Source organism: Herpailurus yagouaroundi, unplaced genomic scaffold, assembly GCF_014898765.1.
Source record: "Herpailurus yagouaroundi ecotype Mexico unplaced genomic scaffold, PumYag 28, whole genome shotgun sequence".
NCBI classification, from domain to species: domain Eukaryota; kingdom Metazoa; phylum Chordata; class Mammalia; order Carnivora; family Felidae; genus Herpailurus; species Herpailurus yagouaroundi.
Window position 1 is genome coordinate 122049113 of NW_024412376.1, and position 6214 is coordinate 122055326.

The window sequence follows — 6214 nt, forward strand, 5'->3', positions numbered from 1 at the left end:
CAATTGACTTTCAAACTGGCCCTAATAACAATCACAGTGATTTCAAGAGTTAGCAATTGTGCACCACTTTACAGTTGAAAAGCATTTTCCACACATTACCTCCTTTGAAAAAAAAAAATGATTCACTTTCCTTTCACTTTTGCCAGAAGATGGGTTCTCACTTGCTGTCACCTCTTCAGAGATTTACTCTAAGAAATATTGATTAAAATGTCTAATGTTTCACTTCTCCAAAACCAGCTTTATAGGATATGGATGATATAAACATTCCAGAAGCTACACTGTTTAGCTTTGATCTCAGCAACTGCCCTTTAACATGATATTCTGAACATCTCACATCTGAAGCTACTCTCGCTGTGCCATTGGTCAACCTTTAAGAATCTATGGGCAATGCCCTACTGATAAAGCTAACGTAAAATGTTTTAATGTTTTAAATAGGACCTATTAGTCTCGGCATATAAACTCATGCATGCTATAAATGTAAGGTTGAGACTATAAAAAGAGTGCTGATGTCAAAACTATTTCAAATTTATAATGTTTACACAAAGTATCTCAACATAGAAAATTAAAATAAACTACAGGCATAGATACCAGCAAAACGTTCGTGATGATTTGGGTAGTTAACACAGATTAACAACATGAGTAAAATTACATATTTAGCCTGGTGCAGACATTGGGGACAGTGATGGGTGCTGCTTCCCTTGTGTCCACCTTGGCCACCTAGCTGCTCCAGCCCATGCAGAGCTACCACCTCTGCCATCACCCCTTCAACCTCTCTGTAGTTTGAAATGAAGCAGTTGTCCTTGCTGGAAGGAAACTTGTCCAGATCAAGCAGGAAGTGTGGCAGAAGTTGGAAGAACGGACGGCACAGGGCAACAAGCAGACACACCTGAGTGTGGTTCTGGTTGGTGAGAATCCTGCAAGCCCCTCCTACATCCATAACAAAACAAGGGCAGCTGCAAGAGTAGGAATCAACAGTGAGACAATTGTGAAACCAGCTTCAATTTCAGAGGAAGAACTGCTGAATTTAATCAACAAACTAAATAATGATGGTAGTGTAGATGGCCTCCTTGTTCAGCTGCTTCTTCCAGAGCACAATTGCAGAAGAAAGATCTGCAATGCTGTCTCTCCAGATAAGGATGTTGGTGGCTTTCCTGTAATTAATGTAGGGCAAATGTGTTTGGACCAGTATTCCATATTACCAGCTACCCCACGGGGTGTCTGGGAAATAATTAAGCAAACTGGCATTCCAACCCTAGGAAAGAATGTGGTTTTGGCTGGGAGGTCAGGAGGTCAAAAAATGTTGGAATGCCCATGTCAACGCTACTACACACAGATGAGGGCATGAACACCCTGGAGGTGATGCCACTGTTACAATATCTCCTGGATACTCTACCAAAGAGCAACTGAAGAAACATACATTTCTTGCAGACATAGTGGTCTCTGCTGCAGCATTTCAAACCTGAGCACAGCAGACATGATCAAGGAGGGAGCAGCAGTCATCACTGTGGGAATAGAGTTCAAGATCCCTAACTGCTAAATTCAAGTTGGTTGGAGATGTGGATTTTGAAGGAGTCAGAAAGAAAGCCAGTCTCTGCAGGTGTTGGTTCCATGACAATGGTGATGCTAATGAAGAATACCATTACTGCCACAAAAAAAAGGTTGTGAGGTTTGAAGAGCAGGAAGTGTTGAAGGCTAAGGGGTGTAGAGTAGCAACTTAATTAACTATTGTGTCTTCTGTCATGAACAATACTCCAAGCCAGTTCAAGAGGCAAAGCAGGCCAGTAGAAATCTGCAATATTTTTTATTTATTTTATTGAAATGGCTTAAAATGATGCTTTGAATTCATTAAAAGCTTAAATGGGCGGTGTCTGTGCACATAGCTCTGCAGCACCTCACCATGGACTATGCCAGTATCATGCTGGGTCATGGGATCCAGCCAAGAAAAGCCATTAACCTAGTGATTAACATGGAGGGCATTGTCACATTGAGAATGGATGCTTAACTTTGTCAAGCCACTTCAGTTAAAATTTGCCTTTTCTAGGATTACATTTCCTAAGTACTATTCCAGTAAGAGTTGATACTCGCTTCAGGTTCCAAACCTTGTGAGTTTAATTGGTCAAACCAAAGGCAAAGTGTTGCTAGAGAAAATGAGGGAAAAGGTAAAAAGGAATAAATGGTAATTGAGTAGAAAAAAATTACTCTAATTTAAATACATATTATATGTAAAGACGACATGTTAATGGTGCCCTGACCTGTCATTTCATGGCTTAGTCATTGGGAAAATGTTTCAGATTGTTCCATGTGCTGTTAGTCCTCATTTTATGTGTGTTACATTCATGAGATTTTCCCATTATTTTCTAGGATTGAAAGGCTTATTTTATTTTATACATTATTTGTTTGTACTATCATATTTGGCTTTTCTTATATCCTTGAACTTCATCGTTATATTTTTGTACTGTTAGGGGTGTCTGTATGGTTTCCTTGGTATATCTTGAAACCTGTTTTTTAAAAAACAACACTCAGATCTGATAATCATTAGGGCAGCTTGTATAAGTTCACAACTTGCTTTTCCACCAAAGACCTTGTCAGTAGCTGCCTGATTTTCTCTGATGTACCTTTTGGCTTTCCCACACAGGTTTTTGAGAACTTGAGTTAATATTGAATTTTATCAGACTTTCTGATTAAAAGGCTTTTTGGGGGGTTTATTTCACTGTTTTTTTTTTTAATAAAACACTGCTTATTGGTGTGGGAAAAAAAAGATACAGTTGGTTAGTTTAGAAACAAACATTTTCTGAGTGTCTGCCATGGACCAGGCACTATGCCGGACACTGAGCCTAAAAATATAAGTAATATCTCTGTACTTGAGGCACTTGATATTTAGAGGTGAAGACAACACATACACATGGTAGCAATTTGCTGAGGGAGGGAAATACTCAGGGCACTAAGGGAGACTCAGCGTACTAAGAGTACAAAGAAAGCAGAAACTGATCCAGTTTGGAAATTAAGTATAGGCTTCCTAGAAATTAAAATGCCTGAGTTGAGTTCTGAAAGAAGGGTAAGAATATCCATGTGAAGGAAAGTAGGAGGAACATTCAAGGCAAAAGGAAAAAAGTGAACAAATGTGTAGAAATGTGGAATAGCATGAGGTATGCTAAGATAAACACACATTTCCAATTTAAGTGTAAATTATAAGGCATGAATGTTGGGGAGATGAAGCTGAAGAAGTAGTGTTATGGACTGAATGTTTGTGTGTCCCCAAATTCATATGTTGAAGTTCTAACCTCAGATGCGATAATATTAGGAGGTGAGGACTTTCAGTGGTTTATTAGGTTCAGATGAGGTCATGAGAGTGCACCCCTGCTGATGGGATTAGTGCCTCCATAAGAAGGGGAAAAGACACCAGAAGTTCCTCTGTTCACCATGTGAGGACATGGCAAGAAGGTGGCCATCTGCAAGGTGGGAAGAGGGCCTTCACCAGAAACCAATCCGCTAGCACACTGATCTTGGAACTCCCAGACTCCAGAACTGTGAGAAATAAATGTCTGTTAAGTTACCCAGTCCATGGTACTTTGCTATGGTAGCCCAAGCCAACTAAGACACGTAGGTAGCAATAGGTTCATGAAAGGCTCTAAATACCTTACGGAAGTTTCCACTTTACTTTGTAAGCAATGGGAAGTCACTGAAGGGTTGTAAGAAAAAGCCACAATCAGAGTTTTATTTTGATAAATAACTGGCAACTATGCTGAGCATGAGCACAAATCATAGAGCAGAGTTACCCATGAAGAGGCTATTGTAGTCAGTCAAGTAGAGAGGAGAGTTTACAGCTTGTAGTGGTATAAACAAAGATGAAAATTCAACAAATTTGTAGGAAGAGATCAAAATAATCAGATTGCGGTAATTATTGGGTGTGCAGTGAATAGGCTAGTGAAGAGCTAAGAGTAAAACCTGAGTATTATACCTAGAGAATTGGGTAGGTGGCTGTAAAAATAAAGAGTATCCAAAATACAGAAAGAGGCGAGGAAGAAGACACATCTTTGACAAGTAATGTTTAACCTGCTGCAGAACATCCATGTATGTCCAGCAGAAAGTTGATTTTGAGCCTCATTCTCAGTGGAGAGTCAGAAATGCAAATTTGTATAATATAAGAGACAAAGAGATTTCATAAGCTTCTAGAGAATAAAGAAGAATCTCAGGTGAATAATCAGAAATCATAATGGCTTTAGACCTCTTAAAAACAACATTGAAATTCCAAAGACAATGAACCTTAAGGCTGTGATCCCACACAAGTCTCACATGCCAGTACCTATATTTAAGTCTAGAGGGAGAGGCAGGTCTTGAAAATAATTGTGGGTGTAGTTTTCATCCTATGGCCTAAAATGGAATCTAATACATAAAAATCCAACCAAATGTGAGAGGTGAATTGGCAAGAAAGCCACACCCTAGACTAAAAAGAAGTGAGAATGTTGAAGATGTAAAACATGGCAGGGCTGTTAACTTGCTAGAGGAGGAATGCAAGCTAACAAGGCTGCTCAGGCACCAAAATGGTATATTTTAATACTCTCTCTTTAGAAACAGCCAAGGACAGAAATGGAAAAGGAAGAATGACTCAGAAGGCAGAAGAAATCTTATAGAAAAAGAGTAAAAAAAGGGGGCAGGGGGAAATATTAGGAAATTAGAGAACAAGTATACTATAATAGGAGTTTCAAGAAAGAAAATTGGGGGAAAAAATGGTTAGGAGGAAATCACTCAAGAACACTTCTCAGAACTCAAGGAATAGTCTGCAGACTAAAAAGGCCCACCATATACTCAAATAGACTCATACTGAGGCATATCATCATATAGTTTCAGATTATAGGAGGAAAAAGAAGATTCTACAAGCTTTCTGAGAAGAATAAAACAGTTTATAGGATAGAAATCAGAATGCCTTCAGACCTCTCACAGCAATATTGTAAACTAAAAGAGAGTGGGGAAATGGCTGAATATTAAGAAAAAAATTATTTCCAATCTATAGTACTACATAGATATGGTTTGCCATGCAAACTAGCAATCAAATATGAGAACAGAGTAAGATTATTTTTAAATATTCAATGTCTGAAAAGTATTTACTTCTCATGCACCATTTCTCAGGAATCTACTAGAGGATGCCCTACTAAACAGACAGAGTGATCCAAGGAAAAGGAAGTCATGGGATACAGGAAATAGAACACTCAGCACATGAGAAAGGTGAAGGGAATCCCAGGCTAATGGTGACTGAAGATGCCAGGAAGACAGTAGTATACCAGCTATATAGAGGGAAGTGAGTCCAGCTATATAGAGGGAAGAGGTCTGAGTAGCGCACTCCAAAGTTAAACTTGCTGAGTGTTATGATATCATTACCAGATGCTTGAATGGACCACATGCTGAGGACACTCACTACACCCTCAAAGAAGTTCTACTTTTGCGTATTTCTGAGAACTGGAGGCTGGCTAATGTGAATTTGAAATCCGAAGTATAGAACAGGACTATATTCCTACTAAAACCAGCACCTGGCTCAATGCAACCCTGCTGATAACCCATTGTGGTGAGAACTATACCTTACAAGACTAATTCATAATCTTGCCCACTTACCTTTCCAGGAATGCCTAAATTCTCAGAGACGCAAAGCCAGATTATAACCAGGCAACTCTGTTTAGCTTTTCTTCTGAAACCCCTCATCTATCAGTGGTGGTACCGTCTTCTCTGTCATAGTTAGGTTTGCATTCACTCTCTTTATATTTTCACCCATCACATTCTTCTTACATGAAAATAACCACTGATAATAAAATATTAAACTGATAATAAAAGAGAAAAGAAAAACATCTGTAGGATATAGACCAATATGATCATAGTGGTATATTTTTCAGAGTCCAGTCAGCAAAACAGAGAACTCACTTATTACACTGCAAACACAGGAATTATTTAACATAAGAGTTAGAAGGCTTAGAGAATGCAGAGGAAACACTAAGGGAAACTAGAAGTAATAACTGCAGGAAACAGCTGTCATATCCTTGGTCTGGTAAAACTGAAGGAGATGGGGTTACAAGAATCCAGACACATAAAAGAGGGGCTGGAGGGGTGAGTTCAGACATTTGAGGGATCCCCTCTGTCTCATCTGTACTTTTGAGGGGTCCCTGAAGTTGGTTCTGGAAGTGCCAAAAGAACGTGGAGACCGGGGGCAAATTACCACTGGTGAATA

The 6214-nt window shown here is 39.1% G+C and overlaps 1 pseudogene; it reads left to right on the top strand.

The window, feature by feature from the left end:
- Nucleotides 1-784: 784 nt before the first annotated feature.
- On the top strand, nucleotides 785-1665 carry LOC121040702 (bifunctional methylenetetrahydrofolate dehydrogenase/cyclohydrolase, mitochondrial-like; annotated as a pseudogene).
- Nucleotides 1666-6214: the final 4549 nt, after the last annotated feature.